The 15,762-nt window shown below is 39.0% G+C and overlaps 1 protein-coding gene across 29 annotated transcripts in view; it reads right to left on the reverse strand.

Moving 5' to 3' along the window:
• BBX (BBX high mobility group box domain containing) overlaps positions 1-15,762 on the reverse strand; it is a 245,215-nt gene that overhangs the window by 167,623 nt on the left and 61,830 nt on the right. Inside the window, exon 1 of one of the 29 annotated variants that reach the window (XM_074332394.2) lies at positions 10,607-10,752. The exons of 27 other annotated variants lie outside the window; for them this stretch is intronic. The gene's annotated coding sequence lies outside the window, so the exon portion shown is untranslated. Of the gene's footprint in view, positions 1-10,606; positions 10,753-15,762 lie in introns of those variants that run through there. One more of the 29 variants, XM_074332382.2, reaches the window with a different exon arrangement.

Genomic DNA, 15,762 nt, shown 5'->3' on the forward strand with positions numbered 1-15,762 from the left:
AGCACAGATGCAAAAATCCCTAACAAAACATTAGCAAATAGAATTCAGCAATGTATAAAAAGAATTATACAACAGAACCAGGAATTTATTTCAGGTAGGTAATGATGGTTCAAAATTAAAAAAAAAAAAAAAAAAAAAAAAAAAAAAAATATATCAATAAATATAATCCACCATATTAACAGGTAGGTAAAAGAAAAATCATATGAACATAGCATTGATTCAGAAAAAGTGTTTAACAAAATTCAATGCCACTCATGATAAAAACTTTCAGTGAGAGATGTCAAGGGGAATTTCTTCAACTTGATTAAAGAGCATCTAAAAATAACCTATCGCTAACATCATAACAGTAAAGTACTGAGTACCTTTTTCCTAAGATCAGAAATGAGGCAAGGATGTCCACTCTCCTTACTCTTACTATATAGTGCTCAAAGTTCTAGCCAGCACAGTAAATCATGGAAAGGAAATACAAGGCATATAGACCTGAAAGGAAGAAATGAAACTATTTGCTGACGACATGACTGCTTATGCAGAAAAAAAAAACAACACACACACACACAACACAAAACTTCTAAAATGAATAAGTGAGTGTATAAGGTCAAAACACTCAACAATCAATTGTATTTTTATACATGAACAATGAATATGTGGATATCAAATTAAAATATTTTTATATACTAGAAATGAACATGTAGACACCAAACTTAAAAATATAGTATCATTTACAATAGTCAAAAAATGTTAATTGTAAATCTAATAAAACATGTCCAACACATGTATGCTGAAAACTACAAAACGCTGATTAAAAATTTTTTTTAAATCTAAATAAATGAAAAGACATACTGTATGCAAGAACTAGAAAGACTAATAAACATAAATATGTCAATTCTTCCACAGATTTAACACAATTCCTTAAAAAAAAAAAAAAAATCCCAGCAAGAATTTCGTAGATACTTAAGACACAGACAAGATTATTCTAGATTTTATATGGAAAGGAAAGGAACTAGAACAGCTAAAGCAATTCTGGAAAAGAAGAACAAAGAGTGAGGAGTCAATCTACCTAATTTCAAGGCTTACTATATAGCTATAGTAATCAAGAATGTATGATATTGATGGAGGAGTACACACATAGATCAATGAAACGGAATAGAGAACCCAGAAATAGACCATATAAAGATGCCTATCTTATTTTTTACCAAGGCACCAAAGCTATTCAGTGGAGGAATAGCCTTTACAAACTAATGGTGCTGGAGCAATAGGACACCCATAGGCAAAATAAGGACCTTGAGTCTTTATATAAGACTCACATCTTATATAAAAATTAAGTCACAATGAATCATGGCCTTAAATGTAAAACACAAAACTATAAAACTTTTAGAAAAAAGTACAAGAAAATCTTCAGTATCTGGGGCAAGGTTAAGAATTCTTAAAACTTTTGTTCTGCCAAAAAACCTATAAAGAAGATGAATGAAAAGATAAGCTACAGGCTGAAAAAATACATGTCAAATACATATCTGACAAAGGACTAGTATCTAGAATATATAAAGAACTCTTAAAATGCACCGGTAAAAACTGAACATGCAACCATCATACGACCTTGTAATTAATTGCACTCCTGGGCCTTGATCCAGCAGAAATGAAAACTAATTCATAATAGCCCCAAACTGGAACCCGCTCAGATGTCTTTCAACAGGTGAATGGTACTATGTACTACACGACTTTATTTCTAGAACACTCTCGAAAAGACAAAATTATAAAAATGGAGAACAGATTAGTGGTTGCAAGGAGTTATAAAGGGGGTGACTGTGGCTGCACAGAAAGAACATGAGGGATCCTTGCGGTGACAGAAACGTTCTGCATACTTACTGTACCTATGTCAGCACTCATGCTGTGAACAACGTACTATATACTTTTGCAAGAAGTTACCCCTGGCAGAACATGGATAAAGGGTACATAACATCTCTCTGTATTATTTCTGAAAACTACATGTGAATCCATAATTATTTCAAAATAAAACTCTTGGTAAAAGAAATTTATAAAGCAATACTGATTTTAAAAAAGAAGAAAAAGAAAGAAACACACAAACAAAAAGCAGGTGAGTATGTGTGCTTCTCCTTCATGTTCTCATTCCTTGGGTGGAAAGTGTGCCCTTTGCAGGGCCTTGGGCTAGGGTTACCAAGGCAGCTTTTACTCTCACACCTTACCTGGTATCATTCATTATGGAAGCTGCAATGACCACGTGCCAATGATTGCTTAAGTTTGTATTTCAAGCCAATTCCTCTCCCGACATATTTTATTGATAAATGAATACTCAATCTAGGTGTCTTACAGGCACTTCAAGCTCGACATGTGTCTTAATACATTTAAACATATCATCTTTTCCCTCCAGCCCCCAGCTCTGCTTCTCTTGGGGCTGTTCCTGTTTCAGTGGTTGTCACTATACTATCCAATGCACTGGATGCTAAAGCTAGTGTGTGGTTGCCCCTGTCTTACTCTCATACATCTAATCAATCATAAAACACTGTCAATTCGAGTTCCTAAATCCCCACTGTCACCACCTGGTCTAAATTACCACTGTAACAACTCTCCTGAATGATTTCTGCATCCCCGTTTACACCTCCCTCCAAACCATCCCTCCTGTAGCAAAGAGGCTGACAGTTCAAAAATGCAAATCCAAACACCCCACTCCCTACTTTAAAATGTTTCTGTTACCCCACTACATTTGCCATCATCTCACCAAAGCACACAAAATCCCACATATTCTGGTTTCCACCTGCGTTTTCAACTCATTTTGCTCGTTTCTAAATTCCAGTCAAAACAGATTCTTCTAATTTCTCCTATCACCCTGCTCTTTCTCACCACAGGCCCTTTGTACTTCCTCCTAGCCCATTCTTCTTAAAATCTACTAGTCAGACCTTATCTTACACATCACTTTCTCCAAGGTGGATTTTCCCAAGACCTCAGACTAGGGTCCCTTGTTAAATAAGAATACCTATACAACTTCAAATAAATCTAATTAAAGTGTTATAATAAAAATAATCATATAATTCAAAGATTCGGACAAAGATAATATCTAAGGTCTAAATCAATATATTTCAATACATAAGTCAAACATATTTGGCTTGGTGTTTTGTTTAGGTTAACTTAGGCCTACTTGCTAATATATTGATATCTATTTTCTCTGGCGCTTTCTAAATACGGAGAACAATAACAACAATCCTCCTAGGAAGCAGTTGTGTCATTCATAATCAAACTACGACTGTGATCTTGGATTTCCAGCCTCCAGAGTGTGAGAAATAAGTATTTGTTGTTTATAAGCCACCCGGTCTATATTTTGACATAGCAGCCTGAATTGACTAAGACAGAAAATTGGTGCTGAAAGAAAGGTGGTGCTAGTATAAACAAATAAGTGAAAACGTGAAGCGGTTTTGGAAGTGGGTAACGGGTAGAGGCTGGAAGAGTTTTGGAATGCATGGCAGAAAAAGTCTACATTACTGTGATCAGACCATTAAAAGCAATTCTGGTGAGGGCTCAGAAGAGAAGTAGAGAATACCTAATCTTCCTAGAGAATGCCTAGGTGGTTCGGAACAGGATATTCACAGAAATATGAACAGCAAAGGCCATCCTGATGAGGTATCAGATGGCAACGAGGAACATGTTATTGGGAACTGCAGGAAAGGCCATCCTTGGTATAAAGGAGCAAAGAATATGGCTGAACGTTCATGCCCCAGTATTTTGTGGAACACAGACCATGTGAGTCATGAATTTGGATATTTGGCTGAAAGGTGTGCTTTGGCTTTCCTTGAATGCCTTGAATCCTTACAGTAAAATGGAAGAAAGAAATGACTTCAGGATGGAATTTTTAATCAAAAGAAAAGCAGGAATTAAAAAGTTGAAAAACTCTCCACTTACCCATACTGTGAGTCTCTTGGAAGAGAACACTACGGGCACGGCCAAGAGACCTTTTGATAAAGAGGTTAGTACAGGAGTGAACCTGGGATTTAATCAGCAGAACACACCAGCAGGACAACAGTCAATCTGAACTGAAGGGGAAGGAAAAGTGAATGAATGAAGGATGGTTGTCAGACTTGTTAGAATGTATAGGACTGAATTATACAGCTATTCTGCTGTGAATGTGCAATACTCTTCAGGTCAAGGGAAGAAGGATCCCAAAGGCAATTCGGAGATCATCAGGGCTTCATCCCTGGTTTCAAAAGGGGCTAGGGCATCACCTGGGTTTCAACAGGCCAAAAGACCTCCCACCCCAAACCATGGGAGCCAGTGGGGCAGTAGCTACCTCCACCTAGATTTCAAAGGATGGAGCTGCCTAGAGTTACACGGGCAGGACAGCTGAGGACATGGTGAGGGCGAGAAACCCCAGAGACCCCCACTAGGGCAATGCCCCACAGAGCTGTGGCAGAAAGGCTGCAGCCGTCCTATAACCCCAAACCAACAGTCACAGGCATTCCATTCCATCTTGGGAAAACTGCTATGTGGACTGCACCCAGCTAAGCCACGGAGGCAAGGACGCCTTGGGTGTCCTCAGGGTGGGACCCCTGCTCCAGTAGGCCGGGTGCGCAGAGCATCGAGTTCAAGATGATTCTCTAGCCTTAAGATTTGATGACATTTGCCCTATTGGGTATGGACCTGCTTGAGATCTACGTCACCCCTTTCTTTCCTATTTCTCCCTTTTAGAATGGGAGTGTTTGACTCCATGACTGCCCACCATTATATATTTTGGAAGCATGTAACTTATTTGATTTCACAGGTTCACAGCTGGAGAGGAATTTGTCTCAGGATGAATCACACCTTCAGCCTCACCTATGTCTGATGTATGTGACACTTAGATGAGATTTTGGACTTTAGACTTTTGAGTTGATGCTGGAATGAGGTGAGCCTTTTGGGGCAATTGGGATGGAATGAATGTATTTTGCATGCTAAAAGGACATGAATTCAAGAGAATGGGGTAGGGTCAGGGGCAGAATATTATGGTCTGAATGTTTCTTCTCGCCCCCAAATTCATGTGTTAAAATATTAATGTCCAATGTGATGGTATTATGTCGAGCCTTTGGGAGGTGCTTAGGTCATGGGGGGGGGGGGGCGGCAGGGGAGCCTTGGATTAGTGCTTTTATAAAACTGAGCTCCCAGGATTCCCCTGGTCATGCGAGGATACAAGAAGTCTGAGACCCAGAAGAGGCCCTCACCTGGCCATGCTGGCACCCTGACCTTGGACTTTCAGACTCCAGAACTATGAGAAATAAATATCTGTTGTTTATAAGCCACCCAGTCTGGTATTTTGTTACAGCAGCCTGAATAGACTAAGACCGATTATTACACCTTGGCAACCAGACCCTATTTTCTTATAAATCTTTGTTTGCCATTTTGTAAGCTTTAAGGTCAACTTCATATATATATATATATATATATATATATATATATATATATATATACACACACACACACACACACACACACACACACACACAAACTTTTAGAGAGGTTAAGTTCACTATGTAAAAAACACATGCTTTATAAATAAAACACTAAAAACTGACCCAAAAGTCTAGCTATCCAGCATTCTTTCTAAAAGTCTGATGAGGCCCACCCAGTTTCTTAATAATAAAAACAATAATAGAGAGAAAAACACATAGGAAAATGATTGTTGGGATGTGCCGTGTAAAAGTAATTTGTTTAAAGCTGTAGAAAGTATGCCTATACACATTCTGAATAGTAATTTAAAGAGGTTAGGGTTTTAGGTACTTGTAATGAATCTGTATTTCCCAACTCATGTTTTTTTTTTCCCCCCTAGTATCCCATTATTGATTTCAAATTAAATATGGATACTTGGTACTGAGTGCTACTCAAGAATCAACTAATTCCCCTAGTAATCACACTTTCATCTATTTGTCATATTACAGTTTTCACCTGTCTCCTTCTGTACGGCTCATGTATACATGGCTCACGGTTCTGTGAACATTTACTCTTCATTTCCTGTTTTAAAAATCTGGCTAAAGCATCGTTAGGAAGCATAAAAATAATGAAGGGGTTACAAGAATGGATTTCAGGATATGAGATAAGAGGAATAGCCATGTAAAAATACAATCACTATTAATTGAAGGAATTTAAATATGCTTACAAAATAGAAAACAGACCCTTGGGACTATTGGGGCGAAAGCAGCAAAGGATGCTCTGGAAGTGCAGCTTCCCAGGGTTTTACTGCTGATATTCTGCTCGCCTCAGGTTAATAAAAGCAGGTGCTTCCAAACTGTGAAGGAGGACATACAATCAAGCCCATATGAACAACAAGGCTGGAGTTGAGCCTAGTCAGATTGACCAAATTTGCTTCTAAGCCTTTTTGTTTCAACTGCTGCTATTGACAACCTTTCCAAAATGTATTAAGATACACTTTCTGGCTTTCGTAAGTACAGTATGGTGAACAGAATTAAATCACTGGTGACGTGCACCGTATCATACGTTAAGGTCAGCCGTGCTGTGAGCATCACTTTTCACTGGACCACAAGGAAGATGTGGACATCGGGCTAGATGTATACAGATGGGCCCTACACTATTCATTTCTTCAGGTGCTTTTCTTTCTTCCTCTTTTTTTAATTCAATTGTTTAAAATCAATTTTTGAAAGGGGAGGAAAGGAGCTTATCTTCCTATAAACCTGGTTATCTGAGTTTTTACTGTATCACCGGAGATTTTCTAAAGTAGTAAGTATTCTTGAAAAATCTGTTCCATTTCAACACTCTTAAGGAAATGAGTGCCCAAAGGCAAAGCTGGGGGGAAAGAAAAGTACAATCCAATTCCTATGTGGAGGTGAAAACAATACTGAAGACACCCGTGCAATATCCAGGTGTTTACTAAGTATCTCTACTATGTGCCAAGTATGCTTACATACTACATGCGCTGCTAAGCACTACGGACACAGCAAGCCTTTCCTGCCTGTACCTCAGGTTCTTCATCTGCAAAATGAGAAGACCGGCCATGTATGCATCGCCATTAATATACAGAAGTTGCCTATGCTGTGATGCACTACCAGCAAAGCGATATTACTCTACCATCAACTGTTGTGTGGAGGGGAGAGTGGGAGGAATAACTTTCCAAGGGGCAAACTCCTAAGAATATTATTCTCTGCAGTTAATTTAGGAATGATGGCGAGTCATTTTATTCCCCTGTTATTGCTCTGGGCAGAACACTAAATGAGTAACAAATCAAAAGTTTATTGGGCTATATGTTAAGGGATTAAATATCCCAAAAGAGACAGCGATGCATCCACGGAGGCTTTATTTCCTTTCAGTTTTCTTTGAAATCTTATCCTAAGTGACCAATGGCATCAGCTCATGCGGTTGGATCCACACAGCACAGGAGGGGGTGCCAGCAGAGCTGGGTGTGGGTTGCAGCCTTCACAGCACTGAACTGCATGATCTTAGACAAGTCACCTGTTTATCTACAAAGTATTTTCTTCTATTTCTGTCATTCAACAGGAATGCTATGACTAAGTCAACACATTTCCCTTTAAAATAAAGATTACACAAATAGTTCAGAAGAATGCCATGGATAAAACGTATTTGGATTTTGGAAAGGCATTAATTAGATCAGGTATTTGTGGGGGAGCAGGGGGTGCCACACCAAAATAGACCTTTTTGGAATACTGATTACTTTAAGCTGATTATTTTTAAGAAACAAAAGACAAAAAGAGTCTTTATCTCCTCCTTATCTGCCTAAAGAAATTTAGATAGAAAAACCTGCTTAAAGGAAGGGAGCTATCTAGTAACTTAGCATAATACAAACTAAGTATATCAGACAGCGAAGGTGCGAGCAGTCTGTTAGACTCCCCTCTACGTCCCATTCTTTAACAGCCTAGAACACGACCTCCCTTTCTTTAATCCAAAATGGCATAGAAGCCTCAACTGCCCAATTTGTCCCTAGGTGCGACATCCTCCTGGAGCCCCCATATGTACATAAATCATAAACTTGGTTGTTTTCTCCTGTTAATCTGTCGCATGTCAATTTCAGTATTAGACCAGCCAGAATAATTTAGAAAGGTTGAAGAAAAATTATTTTTCCTTCCATACATATTGAATACAAATATTAACAGAGGCTGCATAGTCAAATGGGTTCTTCAAACAACAAGCGTTGAGTAATGAATCAGAAAGAACACAGCAAAACAGACTGAATTAACAAGATTAAACTGAACTGTGGATTCAAATGAATGGTCTAAATCACAATAAACTGCTTATATGCATTCAGTTTGGTTACATCCCTCTCCTTGTGTGGAATAACTAATTCATTGGATTTTTCCTTTTAGATTTCACAAGTATAAATGTAAACCTGGAACCACAGTTGAAGAAAAAAATCTACCAACATGAAGCAGGAGAGGCCCGACTTAAGCACAATCCATGTGAAGAAGAACTCAGAGCTCGAGCCGACTTCAAACTCACCACGAGTCAACAGTGTGACGTGACTGCCACGAAAGCTAACGCAATCTTTGCCACCAATAACAGAAGTGTGGTGTCCAGAACAAGGGAGTTGCAGCTTTATTGCATTCTTTGCATCCTGTGCTGGGCACCACACATCTAGAATGATGGGCTCAGTCCCAAGGGCACCCTGTTGAAGAGTGATAAAATTGTAAAGACTGTAGTACCCATACGTACACACGTGCAAACACACACACAAATGAGTCCACGTGAAACTGGAGAAATCGGAATAAGATCAGTGGATGGTATCAATGTCAATATCCTGGCTGGGATATTATATTATCGTTTTACAAGCTTCTGACATTACGTGAAACCAGGAAAAGTATACAAGGATCTCTCCGAACCACTTCTTACAATTACACATGAATCTCCAGTTATCTCAAGAAAATTTATATTAAAAAAAAAGAAAGAGAGTGATACCGACAAACAAGGGCAATTCTACGACAAGGAGGGACCAGATTGGGAAAAGACCTAGAAAACAAGTCCTGAAGACTGAAGGAACGAGGACTATTGAGCCTGGAAAAGCTAAATTTTGGGGGAGAAATATTAAATATCTGATGAGCTGCAAGTGACAAAGTTGAGAAGTACGAGGACACATACTAAAGCAGATTTGGTGTTGATCCCAACAGTACCCAGAACAGAAGGAGCTGTTTCACCAATGGGGATGTACAACTATTGTCAACTCTGGCTACACTTACAAACACCTGAGAATAGTCTAGCAATGCGGGGCTCCACCCCCAACCAATTAAATTAGAATCTCTGGGGGAGGTCCTGGGCTATGGCAAGTATTAAAAGCTCTCCAGGGGTTTCTAATGTGTGATTACACTTGAGAATGACCAAGGTAAATACATTCAGGGTGGCCACCTGTCTGTGTGGTGTATAGGCAGTTCCTTCTCCAAAGTCTGCGTGAGGTTAACTTCCCAGATCTTTCCTTTTCTAGAACCTTTTATATTTTTAACTTATTAACAACTTTATCCTCTATGATCATGAAGGTTAGCTCTCTCTCTCTCTCTCTGCACATATCTGAGAAGAAATGAAGTTTACATGAAACCAACTCTTATAGGGAAGAATTTAGGTTGACTTTTCATTGCCAGCTTATTCTGTTGCTAAGTAAGAGCTTTCAACAACGTAAGCCCTGCTATCTTTGTGGAAAAGGGCAACGGTACTGACACATCTACATGTTGACAAATTTAAACAATTTAATTCCAAAGTTTTGTAAAATAAATTTAAAACATGCTAACATTCAAGAATTCTTAAGTTTCTTCAATGATAAAATAATTCTTAAAATCAAGCAGAAACTACTTTGTAGTCTGGTCTCTGCTGTACTAGCTTGTTCAACATATATGATAAAATTATCTGTTATATTTTCCTACTTTAAATATTTTCTAATACTGTTTATAACAGAACAGCCTGATTATTTTGTAAACAATATACAGTTCTCCACATCTCTTTTGGTGTTGGTTATAATCTTGTTCTTAATCCTATTCTTCTGACCACTGAATAGAAATGTTTATACATATTCCCTAATCTACTGAAAAGATACATTCGTATGTGTTCAAAAGCCTTCTGGTCATGATATAGGTCAGGCATCCACTCTAGTGGGTGGGATTATGAGTCTAAATTTTGGTGGCCTCTCCAGATTTTTCCACTTAGCTCTAACACACCCTCTAAACTTTAAAACTTTCACTTTTAGGTTACGGTAACTCATCATTAACCATTTCTGTTTACTTCTGCCACTGTCATTGCAAAAGCTCCTAATGAATCTGAAACTTCTTCTAGGCTACTAGAAGTCTCTCTCATTAATCTTTGTCATGTGGTTCATAAATAATGAGGTATTAAAAATCATCATCTTGTTTACAACCACCACCAAAAGAGCATGGAATAACACCGTGGATTTGATTAGACGTATTCAGCCTGAACGAGCATTTCAGGAGTCTTGATGTGGGGACTAAGTACACAGTTAACATTTTACCAATAGCTGGTTAACTGTACCACGTTTCAAGTAACGATTGTCCTTGCCATATCAAAACACTAGAAAGAATTCCAACCTTACAGCCATCTGAGCAGCTGCTGGGCGGACAGTTTGCTCCACAACCAACAGTCACCTTTCCATTTTTCAAGCACATACCTCTCACAGAAATGTTTTCAGTGCGGCAGTCTACAGAGCTGGTTATAACACCGGCACGATGTGACAACAAAATTCATGATGATTTTGCTTTTTCAGCCTGCCGCCTTCTTTTTTTCCTAAATTCTCCCCCCTCCTCCATCCCCCCAAAGAAACCAAACCAACAATACTTCCACAAAACCTGACTCAGATCTATGAATATAATGCTTTCAGTGAAAGCAGACCAGCTTTATAGGAGAACAGCTTTCAAGAGAAGCAGGAAGCTGATCTGAGCAGCAGAGCAGGGATGGGGCGGAGCAGAAAGGAACTGAGCTGGGGGAGAGCGAAGCACAGACAGTCCTGGCTGCTTCCACTTACTTATTGACAGTTTCATCTTAGAGCACAGATTTATGAACGGGGTGAGCATACGTCCTGCGTTACCTTTTCTTTCTTTTACGAATCTTTGTCAATCTGGTAAACTATTACACAGGGGAAAGTGAGGCCTTACAGCCTCGCCAGAGACCAGTTGCAGGGAAATGATGTAAGCTTCCCACCTCCCACCAACCCCCGCTCTGCCAATCCACCTCTACTCTGACCTGTTAACATCCCCCCTCCCCCAGAGCCACTGCCCTGGGGCCACGGGGCCCCAGACTTGCTTGGCTGTGTCCTACTGTGAGGCGAAAACTATTTGCCAGGGGATAAGGAGTATTTTTGTTTTGAGAAAAGTCTTCAATGAAAAAGCAAATCCCTATTTGAAAAATAATGCTGAGTCGACAAAAGCTAGTCAGTCCCCAGAAGAAATAATATTAAAAATAGGACTGAGGTGAGGAATGCAATTTAAGGAAAGGCAGCAGAAGGTATGATGTAGCAAAGGGTGTAATAATGGGAGTTAGGAGACCCAGGTTCTACTATTTTAGCACCAACTCTGTGACCTTGGACAACTGGCTGAATCTCTCTGCTTTCATTTTCTGTGTAGAGTTAATGTAAATTATGTCTGAGATCTCATGTTGTAATTTTATGAATTGATACCCAAAAGAAATAAACTAGGAGCAAAAACACATAATCTGCCCATGGCTAATTGTTGTTTACTCAGAAAATGGCAAGTGAAATTCCTTTTCCTGAGCTATTTAAGATATGTTTTACCAAAGTACTAGTATGTGTGAGTAGGACTACCAAAGACGGATAGGGGAAAAGCTTCAGGCAGTTCCAGTGTTAACCATGATCTGCAGAATTTACAGAGAATTAAGATCATGAAGATTCATGCTCAGGAAAGGACAATTTATAAACAGATGCTTGAGAGCAATTAAGACCTATGACATTATCCTAGACAACTATTTACCTTAGTCAGCAGTGCTTATGTTTAAAGGAAGGAGACACACACACACACACACACACACACACACACACACGCGCGCAGCATGGATTAAAAAAAAGTTAATTTTTTAAATTAAGAGCCCACCACCGTCTTTAAATTCGGGTAGGCAGACTCCTGGCAGTACAGAAGACATTCCACAGGGTCTGAAGAGCACACAGGTACACAGATGGCCAATCAATTTCCAGGTACTGTTCCTAAACATCCTTCCCTAGAACTCATCTGCCTGAGAATGCCCCTGCCCAGCAGGTTTACCTTTGTCCTCTCCCCTTTTCCATCCCCCTTCTCCCACTTTACAAAAGCAAGGCACACAGCTCGCCCAACACCACTCACTGTGGGGCACTGCCCCTGGTAGTTAAGAACCTCTGGGCAGGACACACGGGAAATATTGGTGGTGTAAAAGCATACGGCCCTAATCACTCTTCTTTTGCAACTCAGGTGGCTTTGCCAATTCTTTGCTTGAAATAGCAAAAAAGAACCTAATTTGGTTGTCAGCGGATAAATCATTAAAAATAATTTTAAATGATGGATCACTGATTTTGAATGTAACCCAGGAGTTCAAAGAATTGAGTGACACTGCTATATTAATACTCTCATCCCCTTCATTTATGTAAACAAAATTTCACAACACATGTGCTTAAAAAATTAAAAATATGCTGAACTTTTTGTAACGGATAACATCCGTTATTCATGATATATGAACCAGTTAGAATAGAAGCACCAATAATGCATTAAGAGATAAATTTCCAATAAAATTGTATTTTTCTCTAATATTATTTACCAAAATTTATAATTCACACATTATGATCAACTGTGTATTAATAATCACTGTAACAACTTTTTTAAAAAAATCACTTAGTCTTATCACAGTAAATTAAATTTTATCATCAGAAGTATGATGAGGTAATCAAAAATAGATTTTTAAACATAATAATACATAAAGATAAAATTTAGTGGAGAAAGTGTAATAATAAAGATTTCAAGGAAAAAACACTAGAATTTCTGACTGTTAAAAGAGTAGTTTGTAAATGGATAGTGGTAGGTATCATACACCTGTGGTATTTGACTCAAATATTTCAGAAGGATATGACAAATTTATTAAGAAATGTCAACATTTACTATCATTGACAATTATACCACACAAATGATTTAAACTTATGACAAAAATTTTAAATGTCAGTGAAGGAATCCATAGTTTCCAAAATTCTTTGATTACAGCACAAATGTTTAAATACCACTACACTGGTTCACCCTTCTTCCATTCCAAAGCATCTTTCAAGTGTCACTAGAGTTTTAAATAAGAACAGCAATCTAGAACCTAAGGAAATGAGCCACTTAGAGCCGTTAGGTTTCCAGTTACCTCTGGTATTAGTGTTCAAGTACCACAATGGTTCTGTCTCCTAATTTTAAACTATTATAAATGAAAATCTTCTTAAAATGGGGAACTCCCACCTTCTTACACCACACCAACGAGTTAACCTTTTATTATATTAGTGTTTCCCAGACAATTATTACTAACACCAATCGGGCTGAGCATTCATAGAATGCCCCCCAAACCGATGCTGCTGCTCCTGTTTGGCTCTGCATTTCTGCCAGCAAGTAGGAGACGGGGGTTCAATTCCTGACCTGTCCATCAAAAGCTGCCAGCCCCTGAGCTGGTACTGAAAACTCCCTGAGCTCCAACTTTCTTTCCTATAAAAAGAAGTGAATCTCACCTTCTTAAACTATCTCACAAAACTGAGATGAGTGCACAGAAGTGAACGTGTTATACTTAAAGATGCCATACCAAGAAAACATTATGTTCTGGGAGGAGGGGGTTCCCCGTTTCGGTCAGGCTCCTCCTATCACTTCTCACCACTGAGTGCCTACAAGAAGCTCCCCTCACTGTTCTAATTGCTACAGGTACGGAAATCACCTAACTAGATCTATTTGTTTAAGTCTCATAAAAATGACTTAAATAAGGATGGCTGTCTTCTATAAAATACATCAAGTTTGTGACATTTATCTCCAGAGGTTAAATGGGTTCTAGATCACAGATACTGCTGGATGGATGAATTATGTATAGAAAGATATAACTCTATATGTTTTATCCAAAACTTCAATCTGCTGTAACGAAAGATGCATAGAAAGAAGACGCCTAAGATATTTTTCAGATGTGACTGTCATTCACTTTAGTATCAAACCCATCCCCCTCCCAACCAACACACAGCTACAGACTTCTATTAATTATCTATTCACTGAATTTTTTTACTTATTATGGTGTTTGGTAGTCCAAAGCTTCAGCTGCCAGGCCAATCTAGTTGCACCTAGTGCCCTAAGAGCCATAGATTAATTCCCAGAAGCACAAAATAAACCTTCCACTTTTGAAAGCAACAAATGAAATTCAAATACCCTCAAAAGGGAGATAAGGTTTTAAAAAGTTAACTGACCTGACCTGTTCTATTTAAAATGTCCATATGGCAAGCTAGGCACTTTATTCTCTTCCATGAATTATTATGTGGTTACTAGTATTACAGTCTCACTTGATCCTTTAAGCAACTCTACTATTATTTCCAGGTTACTGATTATGAATCTGAGCCTCAAAAATATTCAAGTGACTTGCTCAAGATCAAAAGGTAGGCAATGACAGCCCGAACTAGAACTCAGTGCTACAGGTGGATGGTCCAGCAAAGTCCCCTAGCACATGTGCTCGCTCGGGCCACTGCAACGGCTGGTATAATCCATAAAAACCGCAGTGAACTGTGGGAGCATTGCTGCTCTGTTCTGTGACTGCCACAAGGCGTCATGTTTAAGTGTAAGGAGCAGGCATGCTGGAATCACACAGGGCTGAGTCTGAATCCAGACCACGTTATTTAACTTTCTAAGCCTCAATGTCCTCATCTGTGAAAGGTAGTAACAGCATCTATAAAATTGTCATGGGGATTAAAAGAGATAATGTCCTTAGCACTGCATCAGTGACAAACTTGAGTTTACTAAAGAATAACTGACACTTCTGAGCTCTTATTATATGTCACGTCTTAACTCATCTCACTCTCCCAATAATCCTATGGCATAAAATACCATTCTTACCATTCCTGTTTTATCGATGAGGAAAGACTTTGTCCAAGAGAGGTGAGGCCATCTGCCTAGGGTCACAGAGCTAAGAAGGGAAAGAGCTGGCCCTGAGCCAAAGCAGCCGGATTCCAGGGCTCACACTCTGAACGGCCGCCTCTCTGGGCATGATTGGAATGATAGCACTACCCTCATTTGCAGCATCCCCATCATCACTGTCCCCATCTCCGTCATCTACCTTCTCTACGGGTAACCCAGAGGCCCTAAGGACTAGGAAGCACCCCAGTGATGAGACAGAAAGAGCTGGGAATTTGACTGAGACTGACAGGAGGAAGGACTTCTGGGAAGAAGTCAAGAAGGAAGCTGGTCCCTGGAAGAGAAGAATGTGCAGCAGAAGAGAGAAACTAAACGGGGACCTGAAACTGAGAACATGAAAAAATATCAGCTATTAGATAGGGGGGAAAAAAAGAACAGAAACAGCCTAAGAAAAACAATCTTATATTTATAAAATTTTACCAGGTGCCTTTAGGAATACTAAAAAGAAAAACGGCAAAAACTGGCCTGTGATCTAAAATGCGGTCTACTCCCTGTCTACTTAATAATTATCTGACCCTGGAAGAAAATGTGATCATTTTAACCAACTTTCGTTGTTTACCTGATACAGGCACAATGAAAAACATTTGATTCAAAGTATCAGAACCCAATAAATGTCCCTCTCAACTACTGAACTGCAATTCAATTCCTTTGGCAAATCTTA

The sequence above is a fragment of the Rhinolophus sinicus genome, chromosome 17, assembly GCF_057876585.1.
Source record: "Rhinolophus sinicus isolate RSI-liver-muscle chromosome 17, RSI-T2T, whole genome shotgun sequence".
Classification (NCBI taxonomy): Eukaryota; Metazoa; Chordata; class Mammalia; order Chiroptera; family Rhinolophidae; genus Rhinolophus; species Rhinolophus sinicus.